Source organism: Coregonus clupeaformis, chromosome 34 (genome assembly GCF_020615455.1).
Source record: "Coregonus clupeaformis isolate EN_2021a chromosome 34, ASM2061545v1, whole genome shotgun sequence".
Taxonomy (NCBI): Eukaryota; Metazoa; Chordata; class Actinopteri; order Salmoniformes; family Salmonidae; genus Coregonus; species Coregonus clupeaformis.
The window spans coordinates 22396861-22419484 of NC_059225.1; the positions used below are offsets into that span (position 1 = coordinate 22396861).

The 22624-nt window shown below is 43.8% G+C and overlaps 1 protein-coding gene across 2 annotated transcripts in view; it reads left to right on the forward strand.

The window, feature by feature from the left end:
- The window catches only part of LOC121549955 (supervillin), a 123399-nt gene that overhangs the window by 35570 nt on the left and 65205 nt on the right, over positions 1–22624 (forward strand). The window contains exon 1 of one of the 2 annotated variants that reach the window (XM_045210528.1): positions 11749–11768. The exons of the other annotated variant lie outside the window; for it this stretch is intronic. The gene's annotated coding sequence lies outside the window, so the exon portion shown is untranslated. Of the gene's footprint in view, positions 1–11748; positions 11769–22624 lie in introns of those variants that run through there. 2 annotated transcript variants of the gene reach the window in all.

Consider the following 22624-nt stretch of genomic DNA (forward strand, 5'->3'; position numbering starts at 1 on the left):
TGGTCCTGGGCTGGCGTGGTTACACGTGGTCTGTGGCTGTGAGGCCGGTTGGACGTACTGCCAAATTCTCTTAAACGAAGTTGGAGGCGGCTTATGGTAGAGAAATAACATTAAATTCTCTGGCAACAGCTCTAGTGGACATTCCTGCAGTCAGCATGCCAATTGCACGCTCCCTCAAAACTTGAGATATCTGTGGCATTGTGTTGTATAACAAAACTGCACATTTTAGTGGCCTTTTATTGTCCCCAGTGTAAGTGCACCTGTGTAATAATCATGCTGTTTAGTAAGCTTCTTGACATGCCACACCTGTCAGGTGGATGGATTATCTTGGGAAAGGAGAAATGCTCGCTAACATCTGACAGTCTACTGCAGGATAGTGAGTGTCGACTATTTGTGTGTGTCAGAGGTGTTGGCATCCATCCATGTGGGAACATTGTTTTCCCCTCTTTCGTTAGTTTTTTTCCTCTTTTTACTGTTCCTCTGTTAGGCTCATCTCTTACAGTTGACCCATATTCCTCTTCCCATCCCTCCTTTCACAGAGATCATTCTAGCCAATGACTCCTTTGATGTGTCAACTGAATCAAGCATGCTCCTGGTATCAGTCTGAGTCTCCTCTTTGTTGATTGGTTGACTTTTCTCAGGCCAGGATCCTATAGGGCCAGGGACATGCAGACTAGGGCTGTGTCCCAAATGGCACCCTATTCCCTATATAGTACACTCTCTATGGGCCCTGGTCAAAAGCAGTGCACTATATAGGGAATAGGGTGCTATTTGGGACTTAGACTAGCTGTCTAACTGCCGTCCAAACGGGCGACAACAGGCCAAACTTTTCCTGTCACCGCCAAACCCAGTCACCGCCCCGTGGCTTTGTGGGTGGTGGTGGCTGTGGTTACTGGTGGGGAGCCCTGGCCCTGGCTGCCACAGGGGTTGTCCTAAATGGCATCCTATTACCTTTATAGTGCACTACTTTTGACCAGGGTCCATAAGTAGTGCGCTGTATAGGGAATAGGGTGACACTTGGGACGCAACCAGGAACTGGGAACCGCCAGTTAGTGTCTCCCCCAGTCTGGTAGTCATGTGACTGATTCCAGTCCCACCCTGCCTGCCTCTCTCTCGCCCCACTCTGGAACTAGAACTAGATCTACAGCGCAGACACGGGCTCACTCACAGAGAAGAGAGCGGGCATCATGAAAGGTAGGCTTCAGTGGCTCCGTAGGGTTACCAGTCTCTTTGGGCCATGGGCCTCCCTCCTCCTCCTCTCTTTCGCTGTGTTTTGTCTTGTTATTAGTGAATGTGCATTATGCATGGTTCTGGTTAAATTTGTAACAAAAAGGGCATTTTTATAGACCGACCTGAAAGCCAGATCAGTGATTATTGCAAAAAAAGCAGGTACATCTATTTTTATAGAATAATTAAATTATTAGTGGGTCATGTGATTGTGGAAGGCATACAGTACCAGTCAAAAGTTTGGACACCTCATTCCAGGGTTTGTCTTTATTTTGTACTATTTTCTACATTGTAGAATAATAGTGAAGACATCAAAACTATGAAATAACACACATGGAATCATGTAGTAACCAAACAAGTGTTAAACAGTTTCTTCAAAGTAGCACCCTTTGCTTTAACAGCTTTGCATACTCTTGGCATTCTCTCAACCAGTTTCATGAGGTAGTCACCTGGAATTAACAGGTGTGCATTCTTAAAAGTTAATTTGTGGAATTTCTTTCCTCCTTAATGCGTTTGAGCCAATCAGTTGTGTTGTGAGAAGGTAGGGGTGGTATACAGAAGATGGCCCTATTTGGTAAAAGACCAAGTCTATATTATGGCAAGAACAGCTAAAAAAAGCAAAGAGAAATGACAGTCCATCATTACTTTAAGACATGAAGGTCAGTCAATACGGAACATTTTAAGAAGTTCGATAGTTTCTTCAAGTGCAGTTGCAAAAACCATCAAGCGCTATTATGAAACTTGCTCTCATGAGGATTGCCACAGGAATGGAAGACCCAGAGAAACACGAACAATGGACATTAGACCGGTGGAAATGTGTCCTTTGGTCTCGAGTCCAAATTTGAGATTTTTGGTTCCAAAAACAGATCTCCGCATGTGTGGTTCCCACCAAAAAGCATGGAGGTGGGGGTGCTTTTCTGGTGACACTGTCGTGATTTATTTAGAATTCAAGGCACACTTAACCAGCATGGCTACCACAGCATTCTGCAGCGATACGCCATCCCATCTGGTTTGGGCTTAGTGGGACTATAATTTGTTTTTCAACAGGACAATGACCCAACACACCTCCAGGCTGTGTAAGGGCTATTTGACCAAGAAGGAGAGTGAAGGAGTGCTGCATCAGATGACCTGGCCTCCACAATCACCCGACCTCAACCCAATTGAGATGGTTTGGGATGAGTTGGACCGCAGAGTGAAGGAAAAGCAGCCAACGTAGTCCCCTGTAGCTCAGTTGGTAGAGCATGGCGCTTGCAACGCCAGGGTTGTGGGTTCGTTTCCCACGGGGGGCCAGTATGAAAATGTATGCACTCGCTTATCTGTAAGTCGCTCTGGATAAGAGCGTCTGCTAAATGACTAAAATGTAAATGTAACAAGTGCACAGCATATGTGGGAACGCCAAGACTGTTGGAAAAGCATTCCAGGTGAAGCTGGTTGAGAGAATGCCAAGAGTGTGCAAAGCTGTCATCAAGGCAAAGGGTGGCTACTTTGAAGAATCTAAAATATATTTTGATTTGTTTAACACTTGTTTGGTTACTACATGATTCCATATGTGTTATTTCATAGTTTTGATGTATTCACTATTATTCTACAATGTAGAAAATAGTAAAAATAAAGAAAAACCCTTGAATGAGTAGGTGTGTCCAAATGTTTGACTGGTACTGTATATTCAGCCTAGGTATAATTTCACATGCTCTGAATTCATTCGATTATTGCTGACTGTTTTAAATGCAGTGTATTTTACCTTTAATTGTACAACAAAGCTTATTTATAGAAAACATTGATATATATCGGGAATTGCCCATAACTTTGAAAAAATCGAAATATGAGTTTTAGGCCATATCGGCCAGTCCTAGGTTGTTTTGATGGTGAATTTACAGTCAGACTGACGCGTGGTCGGGTACTGTGGTTGAGATGGGAGTTTATCAGTATAGTGTTTATAAAACTCTTTGTCAGAGTGCTTTGGCTCCCCTTATTGCTTAGTAAGCAGTCTCTCTAAGTGCACTTCTGGGTCATGGTGGAAATGTTGATGTGTCAGAATAATCGTGGTTGGGAGTTGCAAATTACCTGAACCAAGCTGGCGTCTGTAAGTGCCATTTTAAAGCATACTTTGAAAATGAAAAACTGAAGCTGTCTGCTAAATGACTTAAATCTAATGTAAATAAGCTACAGATAAGCTGAACACAATAAGGTAGTTGGAAAATTAAATGCAGACTTGCACTATCTAGTCACATTGCCAGCCATTTTCACAGAAGGCTAGTTAGGAAGGCTAGTTAACTTTAGCGAGCAAGGCTTGATAAGGATTCTCCAACCCATCCCTAAAGTTGAATTGATATTTGGCATGATGTGATGCTTTGTGCAGGGTTCGCACAAGGTGCTTGAGGTGCTTAAAAGTACTTGAATTTGGCACTCTAAAATTCAAGTACTGTAATACCTTGAAAATCAGACATTTTCTCAAGTTGGTACTTGACTTAAAATTAGATAACAGAAAATGATCAAATATGTTAATATGAAAAAATATTACAAAAATGTATTGGTCTTGCAAATTAATTTCCAGGTAGACTACCGAGGTGTTATATTTCCTCAAGTGTTTCGCGCTCTGATTGCCAGGCGAACTCACTCATTCCACCCACACTGCCACTCAGCCAGGCAGGTACAGAACTGACTGATTAGGCACCACCAAACGTCACATCAATAACTAAAATGCCGGGCAAATGTCGATTTTAAAAAAATGGCAGGATATTGATGTTTATGAATGGGTTTTGCCAGACCCAACCAGGGATGTAGTGGAGGGTAAAGGCCGTTAACGCATATTTTATTTGTGAAATAGCGTTTACTCACCTTTTTTTTTATTTGGTTAATGATAGTTTACCCACATTGTGTTCCCAGCGTTGATTGAAGGCTTCTTGATCTGAGTTCTAATCGCGCCTACCTCTGCGAACGAGTGGAATCATGAATGATTCATGTATGCTCGTTATGTTCCCCTGGATGTGCCTTGTTAGCAGCGCATTCATTCACCACTCTGTCCAACGGGAAACTCCGCCCATGACATAAGCCGAGAGGTGACACAAACTACCTCAGGCCAGACCTATGTGGCAAGTAGCAGAGAGACGCCGCTGACAGTGGGAATTATTTTAACATCCCTCGACTCATACCGTGTCAACAGACATCCCCCAAACAAACCCCAACTGACTCTCGGAGAATGAGTGTACAACTGGTAAATAGTCACTGATATTTCAGTCAGATAGCTATAACTAGCTGGCTAGAAGGATGAAGTTAGAAGCTAACGTTGAACGGGGGCCTGACCTCGGGAGGAGCAGTTGACTGAAATTAAACTAGCTATAATACCTTTTCTTTATAGAGTAGTGAGACAGACAGTGGTGAGTCAGGCTGCATGAAGGAGGCAAAGGAGATACACAGAGCGAGGAAGCATTGAAGCAAGCAGGGAGAAAGGTTAATAGTACAGTGGTTCCCAAACTTGGGGTCTGAGACCCATGTGGGGTCCCCTAAAAGGTAGTCCCCTGAGAGTCTCTAATCTTATCAAAACACATGAATAACTTGTTTCTCTTCAAATGGGTATAGAATACAACATTTTAGAGTCAACTAAGGGCCTTTTACTCTGTCAGAATACACTTTCATGTCATGTGTTGGGCAGCCTGTGGGGCCTAACATTTTGTGAAATATAAAGACAATTTAAATATAAAGACATGTTCACTGAACTAAAATATAAACACAATTTCCAAGATTGTACTGAGATACAGTTCATATAAGGAAATCCATCAATATCATCAGTACTGACTTACCACTCCTGTATGTAGTAAATAAGTAGTGAAACGCGTATTATTGAGTAGAACTTAGTGATGAATAGTAATTGTTTATTTTCATGAGGTTGTGGCGATATACTGCCAATTGGTGGCGTCTAGAAACAATTGCATAATAGGAACTATTACAAATTGATGGTCCTTGAAAATAAATATTAGTGCTTGAAAAAGTACTTAAGTCCTTGAATTTGACTTGCCACTGTTTGTTTTGAGGACATAATTTAAACTGGGTTCTCATTGTCTCATTTTAATAGGGTCTGATTGCTCATGCAGAGTGATCTTGGTGAATAGGGAACCTCGACTGTGTCGAGGAGTAGAGAAAGATTGAGATGGAGAGGAGGGAGAGAGGAGAAAGTCATTTTAATAGGGCCTAGTTGCTCATCCTCAGTGCTCTGTGTGAATAGGGAACCTGGCTGTGCCTGGTGAGGCTGGGGAGAGCGAGGCGGGGATCCAGCCTGCTTGGTCCTGTGGTCCAAGAGGCCAGGGACAATGGAACAACCATAAGGATGTAAAGAAGATCCAGGTCCTGCAAAGAGGGATGTTTTAATTGAGGGGTTTTGTGTTCCAAATGCTATAGCTCTGTATGTCACACAATGGCGTGGGAGAGAGCACACTGGGGTGGTTTTGCATGGGGAGTGGTGCTGAGGAGTGGTGGTTTTATAAGTGCAAATATTTCCACTTTGCCTCCATCGTCTCTGCCATTGTTGTGGTGTATTTGCTGGTGTTTATGGAAAAACAGAAAGGTAGTTAGCTAGCTAGTTGCTCTGTCTGCACAGTTTCTGTATGTTGTGCTGACTGTTTCCATGTGTCGACTCGGCATGTTTGTAATAAACATTCTGCCTTGCCACACAACAAAGCTAAATTGAAATCACATTTGCTCCTCTCTCCACCATGTTGTGTCATAGGTTTGGTTGGCTGATAAAGAGCTAATGTTTCCCCTCTGCTAATTAGCCTGTGAGTCTTCTCTTCTCTTCCACTGAGAGAAAGCACAAAGTGCCTCACCTCTCTCCGCTGAACAACCTCAAAGCTCTGGCATCATGCGCAGGACCCCATGTCCCAACTAACTGACAAAACATAAGTCAGGTTTACTTTTGTAACATGGGGGTAAACAAATGTAATAAAGTTTCGATATTCAGCTTATTAATTTTATTGTTGAGTGAGCAGTAGGCTAAGTAAGTAAATAGGAGAATAAGTCATGAAGTGAGTTGCTCAACTCCCATAGGGGATTCTAAGTCAGTACCTGGTGATAAACACTAGAGGGTACTGTTTGTTGAGAAAACAGCTCTTTACATGGCAGTTGATGGGAATCAGTTCAGCTCTGTGTCCTGGTGACTATTTAGCCAGTTCTGTGTTGCTTGTTTACTTAAGACTACCTTTTCTGGGATTTGAACCAATAACGGTCAACAGGTCTTTCATTCAATGGGTATATTGTCCCAGTGCGAGTCCACAAAAGACCGAACAGCCGTCCTCATTGAGTTTTCGTTACTGTCAGTTACTCTGTCAGTGTCATCTTACCTTTGTTTCATCCCCTCCACCCACTTGATTCTAATAGAGTAAATTTAGACTTGATGACATTGGGTTGATAATCCCCCCCCGTTGGCCCGTTGGCTGCCCTGGCGACAGGACCGAAGCATTCATTCTTCTGGCCTACATCCAGAGCATTCCCTCACCCTGTCATCGACACAGAGGACAGATTTAACTCCCCATATCAACCTGATACTCTACCTAATGCAACCTCCTTTTCCATCACTTCCTATATGTTACACATACTGTATGTTCCTATGTGTTGTTGATATGATGAGAATCTTAGAATAGCCTAGTGGTCCAGTGAACTTTGCTCTTGGTGTTGTGGGACCCATGTCAGCCCTTGACTTCCATGATTTTGTCTCCCCTGCACCTTCTGGAGAATGTCCCCGTCAGTTTCCACTAGTCATTAATACATGCATGTCAAAGAGACTCAGAAAAGATGGCTGCCTTAACTGTCAACATTACCAAGTATTTAATGACGGAACCAGCAACAATGTGAGGGAATATTACCTAGCTACAGTTAATTACTTTCTAGAAAAGTTGGCGCAAGGTGTGTTTGCGTGTGTCGAGGTAGTTAGGTGTCCGAGGGGATTGTTGCCCTGTGACAGCTGACTTGATCCCTGTGAGTTGAGCGAGAGAGTGAGTTAAGTCTATTTCTGGGAGATTGAGTGCTATCAAAGCACCAGCCTTGAGGCCATAAATGGCTGCCAGCGTCTCCAGTTACCTCCTGCTGGTGTTGGGCTGCGGATGCTGCCACCCTCCGCTGAGGTGGAATTTGGACCTCTGCTCTCCAGACCCCCACAGCCATGTCAGGACTAGGACCTGGGCCGTATGTATCAAGCGTCTCTGAGTAGGAGGGTTGATCTAGGATCAATCCCCCCCTGTAATCTTGCTCTGAGATGCATGATACATATTGTCCCGTGTAGCTCAGTTAGTAGAGCATGGCGCTTGCAACGCCAGGGTTGTGGGTTCGATTCCCCCGGGGAAAAATGTACGAAAATGTATGCACTCACTACTGTAAGTTGCTCCTCTAAATGACTAAAATGTAAATGTATTGTCCCAGCCAGGTAAAACATCCAGGGATAAATAGGAATGCCGGTATACCAAGACAGACTGGCACCTCAAGTCGAGGGGTCACATTCAGACTGAATATTTCCTGTATCAAATTAACTTTTAATTGAGTGTGTTGTGTATACAGTGGGGGAAAAAAGTATTTAGTCAGCCACCAATTGTGCAAGTTCTCCCACTTAAAAAGATGAGAGAGGCCTGTAACTTTCATCATAGGTACATGTCAACTATGACAGACAAAATGAGAAAAAAAATTCCAGAAAATCACATTGTAGGATTTTTAATGAATTTATTTGCAAATTATGGTGGAAAATAAGTATTTGGTCAATAACAAAAGTTTCTCAATACTTTGTTATATACCCCTTGTTGGCAATCACAGGTCAAACGTTTTCTGTAAGTCTTCACAAGGTTTTCACACACTGTTGCTGGTATTTTGGCCCATTCCTCCATGCAGATCTCCTCTAGAGCAGTGATGTTTTGGGGCTGTCGCTGGGCAACACGGACTTTCAACTCCCTCCAAAGATTTTCTATGGGGTTGAGATCTGGAGACTGGCTAGGCCACTCCAGGACCTTGAAATGCTTCTTACGAAGCCACTCCTTCGTTGCCCGGGCGGTGTGTTTGGGATCATTGTCATGCTGAAAGACCCAGCCACGTTTCATCTTCAATGCCCTTGCTGATGGAAGGAGGTTTTCACTCAAAATCTCACGATACATGGCCCCATTCATTCTTTCCTTTACACGGATCAGTCGTCCCTGGTCCCTTTGCAGAAAAAACAGCCCCAAAGCATGACGTTTCCACCCCCATGCTTCACAGTAGGTATGGTGTTCTTTGGATGCAACTCAGCATTCTTTGTCCTCCAAACACGATGAGTTGAGTTTTTACCAAAAAGTTATATTTTGGTTTCATCTGACCATATGACATTCTCCCAATCCTCTTCTGGATCATCCAAATGCACTCTAGCAAACTTCAGACGGGCCTGGACATGTACTGGCTTAAGCAGGGGGACACGTCTGGCAATGCAGGATTTGAGTCCCTGGCGGAGTAGTGTGTTACTGATGGTAGGCTTTGTTACTTTGGTCCCAGCTCTCTGCAGGTCATTCACTAGGTCCCCCCGTGTGGTTCTGGGATTTTTGCTCACCGTTCTTGTGATCATTTTGACCCCACGGGGTGAGATCTTGCGTGGAGCCCCAGATCGAGGGAGATTATCAGTGGTCTTGTATGTCTTCCATTTCCTAATAATTGCTCCCACAGTTGATTTCTTCAAACCAAGCTGCTTACCTATTGCAGATTCAGTCTTCCCAGCCTGGTGCAGGTCTACAATTTTGTTTCTGGTGTCCTTTGACAGCTCTTTGGTCTTGACCATAGTGGAGTTTGGAGTGTGACTGTTTGAGGTTGTGGACAGGTGTCTTTTATACTGATACCAAGTTCAAACAGGTGCCATTAATACAGGTAACGAGTGGAGGACAGAGGAGCCTCTTAAAGAAGAAGTTACAGGTCTGTGAGAGCCAGAAATCTTGCTTGTTTGTAGGTGACCAAATACTTATTTTCCACCATAATTTGCAAATAAATTCATTAAAAATCCTACAATGTGATTTTCTGGAGAAAAACATTTCTCAATTTGTCTGTCATAGTTGACGTGTACCTATGATGAAAATGACAGGCCTCTCATCTTTTTAAGTGGGAGAACTTGCACAATTGGTGGCTGACTAAATACTTTTTTTCCCCACTGTATGCTGTGGTGTGACTCTGGTACTATTAGGACATGTGTTGTATCAAATGGCTTCTATCTACAGTGTGTTTATCTATATGTAGTGTGACTGGTTGATGGTCTGAGTAGAAATACACCTGGGACATGAATCAAGATTGCCTCAAGGGATGTAACGATCAACCGATATGCATCGGTCCGCCATTCAAATGTTTAATATTCAAGTGCATCGGTCCGTGGACCCCAAACTGATCCAATTGTAGCATGCATCGGTCAGAAAAACTTTTACAAACGTTACGAATCACCGGTTCACTAAATGTTTTTGCTCATATTATATTATTTCTACCATCCGAAAATATCTAATCTTATGTGACAACTGATGCGTCCTCTCCGTCAGTGTCGAACTGTGTTGATTGTCATTGATCTACATGTCATTTTGCATGGTGAACAACCCCAGGCAATATCAGTAGCCTAGTCAAACTGCTCACTGTGCCCCGCTTCGCCTGCTGGCCATCAGGAGGTAGGCGGCCTGTTCCTGATCTTGCACATCTGTGCAGCACCTTTAGCATTCAAATGCTAAAATGGCTTGTGTGATATTAGGCTTTATTAGTTGAGTGACAACCAATGTAATTTGCTAGGTTATTGTTATCTATGCACTGTTGAATGGTGTTTTTACTCATCTGGCTATACCTGCTGAACAATAGATTTTATTTTGATTGTTCAGGTTCACCATCGGCAATAGTTTTGGTCATTTTGCTTTAAACATTCAGTGTATATGGTCATTTTTAGATATACAGAGTAAAGTTGATCATTTCATAACGAGCACAGCAATCACTCTTGCGAGGTGCACTGCATGGCCGACGCGAGAGGAGATCCCTCTACTTCAAATGGTTGAAACTATTGATTGAGTTGGGGGGAATCTGAAGTTGTGCTATGTCATAGCTAATTTGTAAACTATAAATATTGATACATTACTAGCGCAAACACTTAATCTGCAAAAATGACAATTTAATTAGTGGCGGGGGGGGGAACAGGCTACATAGTGGTAGTGGGGTGGTAGATGCTTAGTCTGCCCCTTATGGCTCAGCTCAGGTGCCTACTTACGTAGTACATACAACATGCATACAACATTTACACAAGTCAGCTCTGACAGATCCAGCTCGAAGAGGCCCAGCTCAGGAGCTCCATCAGCAGCAGATATTAATTTAGAATGGAAAATGAATGTTTATGCAACAAATGTTAGTGCATCAAACCGAATTGCACCGAATCGTTCAAAACTAAAACGTATCGGAGCCCGTGTATCTAGATGCGTATCGAATCATCTTGAAAGGGAAAGATGCAGCTCCCTAATAGCCTCTTCAACCACCCCTTTACCTCCTTGTCATTGCTTCAAAATGTTCTCGCTCGCTCGCTCTCCCCCCTCTCCCTCTCCCCCCTCTCCCTACCCCCCCCCCTGCTCTTTCTTTCTACCCCACCCTCTGTCTCTCCCCCCTGTCTGTTCCTCTCTTCTCTGGGTTTGATTGATCTAGCCATAGTGGGAAAGCACCTTTCTAAATTTGTCAGCTCCCTGAATCATGCCTGCTGCAGATATAACTGCCACAAATGCTTTCCTGAGAGGGGGTTAAGAGGGGGAGGGGTAAGCGAGGGGGGAGGTGGCCATCGTTCTACCGGTGCTGGCAACTCGTGCTTCATGTCACTCCTGTCAGTCGTGTCCCGCTGGCCCTCCTGTGCTTAGCTGTGACCTTCTCCCATACCCACTGTGGAACTATCCGGCCCCCAAAGACCCAACGCACCAGAGACCTAACCCCACGGACTTGCCCCCAGAAGACCTACCCTAACCTAGGCACTACTATCAACAGACCTTCCCCAGCCCAGGAACACCTACCGCAGAAGACCTAACCCAGCCCAGAAGACCTAACCCAGCCCAGAAGACCTAACCCAGCCCAGGCACTATTCTGTCACATCTAATCTGAGAGAAACTTAAGTAAGGAGTTGTTGGGGGAAGGTTTGTGCTGAGAAGATGCCCTTTTTAGTAACCACTTTTGAAGTACTGACTGGCTTCTAAATGCCTTTATACGGTTTGAATCGAATGCTAGCTGGGCTGTTGTGTGTTATTTGTTCCGTGAAGAAGTGGTCTGATTGATATGATCGCTGGCTGGATGGCCCCTATCTATTGGAAGTGAACTGGTTCGATGATGGACCATAAGGAAGGGAGAGATTGCAGAGAAATGGGGTGTTGCTGAACCCAATGGCAGTCTGGAACAGTCTGTATCCCCATTCTAATTGATTGGAACAGTCCTTATTGGTTCTCTTCTCACATTCCCAATTTAATTCTGGTACCTGCCTGTTTGATTTGGAGCTGCTCAGCAACTGACCTATTCTAACATAACCAAGTCCAGGACTCTTCCTCCCAGACCCATTGGTAATATATTATATGTACAGATTTTCAGTTAAAATCAGAAAATGTCGATAGTCAGTTTGATGCTGAACTTTTGTCCACCTTTTGTTGACCAGTATAGCTTTTTATAAAATCCTTGTGAAGATTCTTAAAGCTCTGAAAAGGTGACAGCCCTATAACATGTTGGATCCTCTTTCTCGTGAGATATAATTGATATTTCCATGCTCCTATACTACTTCAGATGAATGTGGTGAAGTGTGAAAAGGTTTAGAATAGGTGAAATTGAGATTTGGGTAGTTGGTTTGTCTGTGTGAGCCAGTGAAGGACTGGGCCATAGCTCTGTCATATCCTGACACTACAGCTGCACATTGTCCTGCACCTGTTCTGCTTTCTCTCTGTCAGGATCAGAATACACAGGACAGAAATAGAGCACAACTGCCCTAGCAAGGAACGCGCGTGCTTTCTCATAGGACTATGGTAACATAAACAAATCTAGGGTTGGGAATTGCCAGGGACCTCATGATACGATGTTATCACGATACTTAGGTGCCGATACTATGTATTGCGATTCTCACAATTCTATATGTATTGCGATTCGATACTGCAATTTTGTGATTTGATGTTCCAAACATATTGCTCACAATACTGTATGTCTGCTGCAGAGAGACCGAGCATGAGACAATGGTTTTGATTAGTCATGGAAATAAGTGCTGAAAACATGTTGGCTCACTATTTTAAAAAAGAAGATGGAGAACAAGCTATAGGATGAATACTGGAGTTTTGGCGCAGGTACATTACCGTGGCAAATGTTTTTATTAATAAATAGTGTAATTCTTACAAACCAATACTTTGCGTCAAAGTATCAACAGAATATCGTCCAAAATAATGTTGCGATATGTAACTGTAGATTTTTTTATGTCTTTTTTTCATCACGAAGGTGTCTAGATTACAGTATCTCATCCTAGATCAGTACCACGTTAAAAGGGCATTGCCCCTACAAATCCAGAGTTGAAATGTGATCTTGAGGCCGACTAACACCAGTGAGAGTTCTTCATTATTTACTTAACATCTCTTAGATGGATATCACCTGTGGTCTGGACAAGACACCTCTTAATTGTGTGTAGTATCCTGCGTACTTACGTGTATGTTTGTGTGCACGGTTTCCACATGTATCATTTGATTGAGGCTAACTGTTGACTAAGTGTCTATTTAGCACTGTTCCATAAATACCCAGTTTAAGCATTACCTAATAGGCTAACTGTGATCTAATATCCGGGTGGCTTCAGGCTTGGGTGTGAGAAAGGAGAGTCCTGATGCCATCTCTGTAGTCTACTGGTCTGTTTCAGTCCCCCCCATAAGCCTTTCACCACTCTTACTTTGTTGCCATGGCATCTACCATCAGCTGTTTGTAATAGAGTCCGAGCCCCAGGGATTCACCCTCCGTGACCATCCAATCTCTTCAGACGACGTTTACTGGAAGCACTTATATACTGTAGCTGCTGTCTTGGCAGAGACTGTTTCTTTGCACTCCAATCACTTCAGGTGATGACCCTGGGAGAAGAAGACTAACATTTAATTGGATCCTTCTGAGATGGAGAAAGATGTTTTGTGTGTTATACTAGTGTAATAAAGATTGCAAATAGTCTCCCACTGCAATGTCTGCTGACATGATGACCGTCGCCGTCACATCTCTCTCCCATATTAATAAAGGAGTCCATACAATCTGAGGATAGATGGGGAACGTGGACAGGATGTAGAGCTTGTTTTCTCCGGCCCTGCCAGGAACAGAAACAGGCCCTATCACCATGCAGCTCTCAGCCAAGTGAGGAAGTAGACGCACTGTTGTGGACAAGAGAGTACTACATCTTGACATGTCTCATGTTGTTGACCTTCTCTTCATTTAGCTTGGGGATATATTTGTCGTCACACACTCCAATGGGTCTGTTATTAATAAGAGGTTTGTTTTGACAGCCTTGTTTGGTCTCTCCAGCGATGGGTGTCCATAGAGAAGGCTAGCAACAGAACCGAATGTTCAAGAGTACTGACAACAAATCACCAGGTGTTAAGGACAAGACAGACTAACAAGAACTACTGCCGTGTGCAATAGATCACCTGCTAGGTGTCGAAGAACGGTAGCGATTCAATATGTGTAATTGTTAGGAAACTAACCGAAAATGACGTTCAGAGGCGATGGAGCTTCCAACTGTTGCGCACAGACATTTGTTTTGGTCTGTCTTGTCATTTTAATATGGGTTGGGACTGGGGAGGCCTCGTGTCAGGGTTGTGTTGTGTGGAACACAGTAGCTAAATGTTTTGCAATAGGAAATCCGTTTTTCTTGGACCTCCCCTGTTTCACTCCATTTCCAGCGCTGTCTGTCTCCCTATTGAATAGGATCCTGGCCTACCTGACCGTGTACTGTAGGATCTCTAAGGGTCGTCCTGGGGTTTAATGGTCAGCTGACACTTCGCTAACCTCATGTTGTCTGGTAATTGGATCCTTGTCCATCCCTCGATACTCTGTCAGAAAATGAGGAGGAGGTGAAACGTCCAACAGCCTGATGCTCCATGACACAGAGGTGGACCTGAGCTAGAGCCAGCCTCAGACCAATGCCAGAGGAGAGTCTTAACCTATCTGTCTGGCTTGACCACGCAAGTCGTTGGCCGTGGCCGAATACCTATACTTGCTTTCTTTTAGAATGGGTGGCTAGTAATAAGTTAGTCCTAAATATATCAAAAAACTAAACAAATTGTATTGGGACAAATCATTTGCTAAACCTCATCTAAATCTAGTAATGAATAATGTGTCGATCGAGCAAGTTGAGACTAAACTGCTTGGTGTAACCCTAGATTGTAAACGGACAGTCAAAACATATTGATTGAATGGTTGCTAAGATTGGGAGAGGTCTGTCAGTAAAGAACATCAAAATCGACCAAACAAGTCCTACAGGCCCTAGTTTTATCAGACCTAGATTACTGCCCAGTTATATGGTCAAGTGCTACAAATAAGGACATCGGCAAATTATAGTGGCCCAGAACAAAGCAGCACGTCTGGCCCTTAAAAGTAAACGGAGGGCTAACATCAAAAACATGCATGTCAATCTCTCCTGGCACAAAGTAGAGAGATTGACTGCATCGCTACTGGTCTTTTGTGAGCGGTATTGACGTATATTCAAAGTACCAAACTGTCTGTTCAAACGACTAGCACACAGCTCAGACACCCATACATTACCCCTCAAGACATGCTACCAGGGGTCTTTTCACAGTCCCCAAGTCCAGAACAGAGGCTAGGAAACGCACAGTACTACATATAGAGCTATGACTACATGGAGTGCTCTCCCACCTCAGGTAACTCAAGCTAGCAATAAAATCAGATAAAAAAAATAATAATGGCCTCACCCACACATTATTCTTAGTAATGTAGTATTGTAAAATTGTTACGTAATTATGTTGCAATGTAAATTTGTATGATGCACAATGTAATGTTTTGGACCCCAGGAAGAGTAGCTGCTGCCTTGGCAACAGCTAATGGGGAGCCTAATAAATTACTAGATACTAAATGGTAGGCATTTTGAGTAAGCCAGGATGTCATACCCATTTCGGCTTTTCATCTAGTACAATTTGCTGCGCACTATTGAGGAAGAGGATCGTTTTTTTGAGATCCACTTGTGATTGAGAACAGCTAATAATCAGATAGTGCCTTGGAAAGTATTCAGACCCCTCGACTTTTTCCTCATTTTGTTACGTTACAGCCTTATTCTAAAATGGATTAAATAAAGAAACATCCCGAGCAATCTACACACAATACCCATAATGACCAAGTGAAAACAGATTTTTTGTCATTTTTGCTAATTTATTCAAAATAAAAAACTGATACCTTTACATAAGTATTCAGACCCTTTGCTATGAGACTTGAAATTGAGCTCCGGTGCACACATGACTGTAAATCGCTTTGGATTAAAGCGTCTGCTAAATGGCATATAATTATATTATTATCCTGTTAAAGTGATTATCCTTGATGTTTCTACAACTTGATTGGAGTCCACCTGTGGTAAATTTTAAATTGATTGGACATGATTTGGAAGGCACACACCTGTCTATATAAGGTCCCACAGTTGACAGTGCATGTCAGAGCAAAAACCAAGCCATGTCTCTGAATGTCCTTGAGTGGCCCAGCCAGAGCCTGGACTTGAACCCGATCGAACATCTCTGAAGAGACCTGAAAATAGCTGCTCAAACTGTCTCGGGAAGCTCATCTGTGTGCTCATCGTCCTCACCAGGGTCTTGACCTGACTGCAGTTCGGCGTCGTAACCGACTTCAGTGGGAAAATGCTCACCTTCGATGGCCTCTGGCACTCTGTAGAAGTGTGCTCTTCACGGATGAATCCCTGTTTCAACTGTACCGGGCAGATGGCAGACAGCGTGGCGTCGTGTGGGCGAGAGGTTTGCTGATGTCAACATTGTGAACAGAGTGCCCCATGGTGGGGTTATGGTATGGGCAGGCATAAGCTACGGACAACGAACACAATTGCATTTTATCGATGGCAATTTCAATGCACAGAGGTACCGTGAAGAGATCATGAGGCCCATTATCGTGCCATTTCATCCACCGCCATCCCCTTATGTTTCGGCATGATAATGCACAGCCCCATGTCGCAAGGATCTGTACACAATTCCTGAATGCTGAAAATGTCCCATTCATCCATGTCCTGTATAGTCACCAGAGAGCATGTTTGGGATGCTCTGGATCGACGCGTATGACAGCATGTTCCAGTTTCTGCCAATGTCCAGCAACTTCGCACAGCCATTGAAGAGGAGTGGGACAACATTCCATAGGCCACAATCCACAGCCTGATTAACTCTATGCGAAGGAGAGTGTCGCGCTGCATGAGACAAATGGTGGTCACACCAGTTACTGACTGGTCTTCTGATCCACGCCCCTCTTTTTTTTTTTTTTTAGGTATCCGTGACCAACATATGCATATCTGTATTCCCAGTCATGTGAAATCCATAGATTGAGGCCTAATGCATTTACTGTGATTGATTTCCATATGAACTGTAACTCAGTCAAATCTTTTTATTTTTGTTCAGTGTGTATTTATTTATTTTTTACCTCCCCTAGCATGAAACCTAATTACCAGTACCTTATTAATAAGCTTTATGATGACCTACATTTAGTTTAGCCATTTTAGCAGATGCTCTTAAGCAACTGAATTAGTGCATTCATCTTAAGGTAGCTAGGTGGGACAACCACATATCACAGGCATAGTAAGTACACTTTTCCTCAATAAAGTAGTTATCAGCAAAGTCCTTTGCTGATAACTTACATTTCACTCCTTGAGAAGAGTCACTAGTGACTCAAAGCCACAAGAGGGTAGAACACCTTTCAAAGTTCCTTGTGACACTGCGCTGGTTGTCTCGAAGGTAGCAATGTGAGTGGGTTCTGATTTGAAACACATTGGAGACATGTGGACTGTAAGGCTGTGTAGAATAGCAGAAGTGTCAACATTGCGCTGTGTAGAATAGCTGAGGTGAGCGGTCATACTGTGTTCTTACAGCCAGCAGCGATGCTGTATAGAGGAATCTATAAACAGCTGTGGCGCACACGTGTCATAGACTGATTTGAAATGGCATGTAAGCCATAGCACAGACAACTGACTCCAATCACCACACACACAAACACACACAGAGGGAGATTGGAGAGTCTCAGCTAGCTAGGATACATTTCCTACAGGTGTGGATGGCGAGAGCAGAACTCTCTGAGGAAGTGTCTTCCAGTGTGCGTGATCTATCTCTCTGTATCCAGGGTCCCCTGGGGTTTAGCCTCCTGTCTGGTAGCACTTATTCCAATACTAACAGGAACATCAGAACTGTCAGCTCTGATGCTTATAAATGGAACAGACCCTTACCAGATACGTGTTGATTGGGTTCTGGCTGCACTGTTTAGAGTCATTTGGAATGTACCTTGTGGTTCTTTTAACTTTTTTTCTGAATGTTTCACCAGCTGAACAGGGCTTGGAAAGGGGGATTCATTTGAGGGACAAACGAGGAGAGGAAAGGGAGAAAGGTCTAGGAACAAACAGGGAGAGGAGGACTGGAATTGGGAGCATGTCTACGCTCCAATGGAGCTTTCATTTGAGCTGTCCATTTAAACTGGTCTAATTTATTGTGCCCTACCTCCCATTGAATTAGTAATGGCTCTTTCCTTTTTTGAATGGTTATTTATCTCCCATAGGAAGAGAGCTGAGTAAATATTGCCAAAGTAACCAGTCAAAGGTTCATGGGGATATGAAATATGGAGAATTTCTGGTATATTCCTGTACTATTCTGGTATCTACCCTAAAACCTTTTGTGTATTGAGTTTCCACACAGTCATTTCTCTGGGAATAGGCACAGCTTCTCTGTCTTGGCCAGCAGCATCTTCTGGTGTTTCAGTTGATTTGTCTTCCAATGGCACAACCTCATACCTACTGGCTTACTTTTTGACTGTTCTGGCCTTGGTTCTGGCTGACCAGTGGCTGAAAATGAAAGATACTAAATAAAGGGTTCCAAAATCTGCATCTGTCCTAGTCCCAGCCTTTGCCATACACTAAACAAAAATGGGATGACAGTTCCTGGGAAGATTGCCGGGTGGGAATGGAATGGGAAGAACACCAGGAATGCTTTGGCAAATGGGATCGGTGAAGTATTCTGTTGCTGTATGTTACGTTCCATATTTTTCTCTCTTTCTGTGGAAAGGTCTGTGCACCTGTGTGCACATTTTTCTCAGGGTCTACAGTAAATTCGAATCTCATGGTGGGTTTCAACTCACGAGCTGCATGCTGTTGACCACCACTGTGAGGGTAGCCTGCACACGTTGTTAGTGCTCTCTAAAGAGCACTCCACCTTGAGCCATCGAGAGCCACTTCTTAGGGACACTTTTATCTGGGTTATTTTGGGGATGTCTGTCCAGGGGTGGGGCAACGGCATTGCTAGCTAGTGTGTTCGGATGATGCTCCTTCTATTTGTGGCAGTTATGTCTGAGAAAATGCTTGTGTGCAGAGGTCAGGGTCTGTTTGAAGTTTGTGTACCGTCTTGGACATTGCCATGGTCTGGTCTTTTGGACTGATACACGTTGTTCCTGGGTATTGTGACTGGCCCTGATCCCTATAGAGATGGTCTGGATAAGTCCAGACCAGGCCTGGGTACCAGCCAGTGAACCGTGACGGTAAATACCCAGTCAGTGACCTCTTCTGCCCAGCCACTCAGCTAACACCTCACCTTATTAGGGTAGATTGAACAGAGTGAGCTGGCTACAAACAAGGCCTACCTATCTTCCAGTGTGTCAGCGTGCATGCGCCTGAGTGTGTGTGTGTGTGTGTTATGAAGGGAATGTATCTGACCTTGTGCAGTTCTCTGACTGTCCAAGGACCAATTACTGTTACAACAGGAAGCTGGGACAGTAAATTTAGACCTGTGGTCCTTCTAGGGGTGTCTGAGGAAATGTAGCACTCCCAAATACTTCCCCATGATGACTGTCCCAAATGGCACCCTATGAAGTGCACAACTTACCCAGAGTCAGATGAACTCACGGATACCATTTTTATTTCTCTGTGTGCAGTTTGAATGAACTTGAAGGTAGGCAATGACTGGAAGTCTACAAGAACCGCTAGCATGCCGAGTCCGCACGGAAGTTGCAGCGATGAGACAAGACTGTAACCACCAATTTGAATACCACGAAATTGGGGAGAAAAAAGGGGTAAACAAATATATTAATAAAAAAGAACCGCTAGCATGGTAACGCTAGTTAGCAATTGCGCTAACGCTAGTTATCAACTTCCATCAAATTGCATGCAGGGACATAAAAATGGAATCCATGAGTTAATATGAAAAACATGGTTCTGTTGGAGCGACGGACTCTGGGCTGAGCACTGCTATGTAGAGACAACCTGGCCAAACGTGCTGGACCCCTCTGTTAAGTTGCCAGAAGAGAGGGATATACAGTATTTCCTGTGGGAGAAACAGTGAATCTGGACTTTATTTCTGAGGGGGAGGCCTGGGCTGAGAGGCTGAGTTCTGGGCTCAGAGTTTGAGACACACCTGCTACCGTTTCCTGCTTTCCTTCTCCACGCCACGCACACACATATACACACACACACACTGTATCAACGGGCTTGAGGAGAGACGCTTGGGTCATTTAAAGTGCTACGCTGTCGCTGGATGTCTTTTAAGTGTTTATATACAAATGACCGTTTTCACTGTATACAATATAATACAAGTCTTATGTTGAATTGTGACACCCAGGCATCTGTATTGTGTATGATTGGTGGGGAGGTGTCGACATGCATACATGTGCTGTTACGATGATAGAAGATGTCTCATTGTTGGCCTGTTTTTCTTCAACATCTAAATGTCTTGGTAAATCATGGTATTTAACTAACTTTAACATATATTTTTTTAGTAAAGAGTGCTCTGCGCGCATGCGGGCTGCGCACAGGTAGCTCAAGATTATTTTGTTGACAGTTCTGCTTGCCTAGTGATTTGACGTTAGTCCCACTTCAGAAGCGACATTCCTTTTGACAAATAAAATGCCCGTTCAGTGGCACTTTGAAACTGTATCCAGAGAAGCCTTAGAGTACCCTTCAGACAAACAAACATGCCATAGCCAAGCCGCTTTCAAGGCACCACATTCCATATGTCTGAAAAGGGTATAACGTTATTCTCTAGTGGTTTGCCTTGAAGATTTGTTTTGGGATGCAGTTGCTAGATTGGGTCACCATTTGGCTGTCATCCTTCCTAATGCGGAGCAACAAGGTTTGACTGTCCCCATATCAGCAGCCAGGCATGTAATTACAAGTTAGCGCCTCTCCATTGGACCACAGGACTGGTTGCCAGATACTTGTGCGTGTGTGCATAAATACTGTTAAGTGTTAGCTTGGTCTGTTTTGTACTGACTTGCCAATTCCTATGCTCATTCATTGTCATGTTTACATTTGACATTTTAGTCATTTAGCAGACACTCTTATCCAGAGCGACTTACAGTTTAGTGAGTGCATACATTTTTCATACTGGCCCCCCGTGGGAAACGAACCCACAACCCTGGCGTTGCAAGCGCCATGCTCTACCAACTGAACTACAGGGGACCTGTAGTCATGTTGACTATACAGCACAAACTGATCTGGGACTGGGCTAGTTAACTGCCTACATTTGTAATCACAGAGCTAGTACAGCAGGGGTCTTCAACCTTCTTGCCCAGGGACCCCCTCCCAGGTAAACCGGCGACCCAGGGACCCCATCATATGTTTGCAAAAAAATACAAAATAATATATTATCGTCAGGTGAATGGCAAGGAGAAGTAATCAACATTATAAAATAAATATAGTTTGTAGATGGTTTATTTTGACTTTATTGTTACAAACACTGGATAGGTGCAGTAAAATGTGTGTTTACAGGGTCAGCCATAGTAGTATGATGCCCCTAGAGCAAATTAGGTTTAAGTGCCTTGCTCAAGGGCACATTGACAGATTTTTGCCCTTGTCAGCTCGGGTATTCGAACTAGCGACCTTTCGGTTACTGGCCCAACACTCTAACCACTAGGGTACCTGTCACCCTTAGAAAAGGACGTGTAAACTCTAACGTAGCCTATTAGATAGAAAGGTAACTCGAACACATTTTAGCAAATAGCAGCTATTTACTGGCCGGCAGGGATGTAGCTCAGTTGATAGAGCATGGCGTTTGCAACGCCAGGGTTGTGGGTTCGATTCCCACGGGGGGCCAGTATAAAAAAATATGTATTCACTAACTGTAAGTCGCTCTGGATAAGAGCGTCTGCTAAATGACTAAAATGTAAAATGTAAATGTAAGAAAGTTACCAGCAGCCAGCGGCACTCACGGGTGCCTTTTCAAAGCCTATGGCCGCATTCCTCTGCCCAGGCGTTGCTGACGCATGCCAGATCTTACAACGCATGGATAGGTATTTTATGCATCAGCTAAGAGCATATGTTATAGCAATCTGGTTCCTGACGGCACAGTCGACGACGTGGAACGAAACCATTGGTTGATGCATGCAACGTCTGAGCAGGGGAACGCGACCATTGTCAGATACTCCAGTGAGAGTAATTGGCTCAATATTAGGAGTTGAGAAATAAAGTTGACATCATTTAGAAATATATTCTCCTCTTTTCTACTGTAGGTATGTACTTCAAAATGTGTTTATTCTGCTGCTAGCGATATTCATAAAAACGTTGAAATAACTTTTTTTATATTTCCGTGGACCTCCACAGACTCCACAGACCGGTTGAATACCCCCAAGCTACAGTTACTCTACCCGGCATGTGTTATAGCAGAGCCTGCATTGGTTTTCCTGCCCATCCTCTGGCACCGTAGGGTCGTCATATTTTAATGACTGATGATAATAGTAAGGACGTTAGTCTGCAGGTCTGGTATGCGTCAGATGGTGATAGATTTCCATGATGAAGGGGGATCAGAAGGCTTTGGTCTCCTGTTCTGCTAAGCTGTTAGCCCCACCAAGCCCCTCTGTGTGACCCAACCACACCTGGGTTCAAATAGTATTTGTTTTATTTCAATTAATTCAGCTGCACTTGATTGAGATTACCTGGTGGAATGGGACCAATGGTATAGTCCCAAAAGTGCAATCCCTGCCCCATCTGGCACTCCAGACAGGCTAAAAGTTTTGGGAAGTACACAATAATATTTGAACCCAGGTCCGGACCCAGCAGTAGAGGCATGAACACCAGACCAGAGCAGAGCACCATGCTTCTTCCTAGGCCTCTCTACAGACTCAACACTGCATTCCTCCAGAGACAGAGCCCAGTCCTCCTCCTCTGAATGTTGAGTGAGAACAGGTCTGTATGGATCTGCGGTGATTATGGTTATCCTATGGC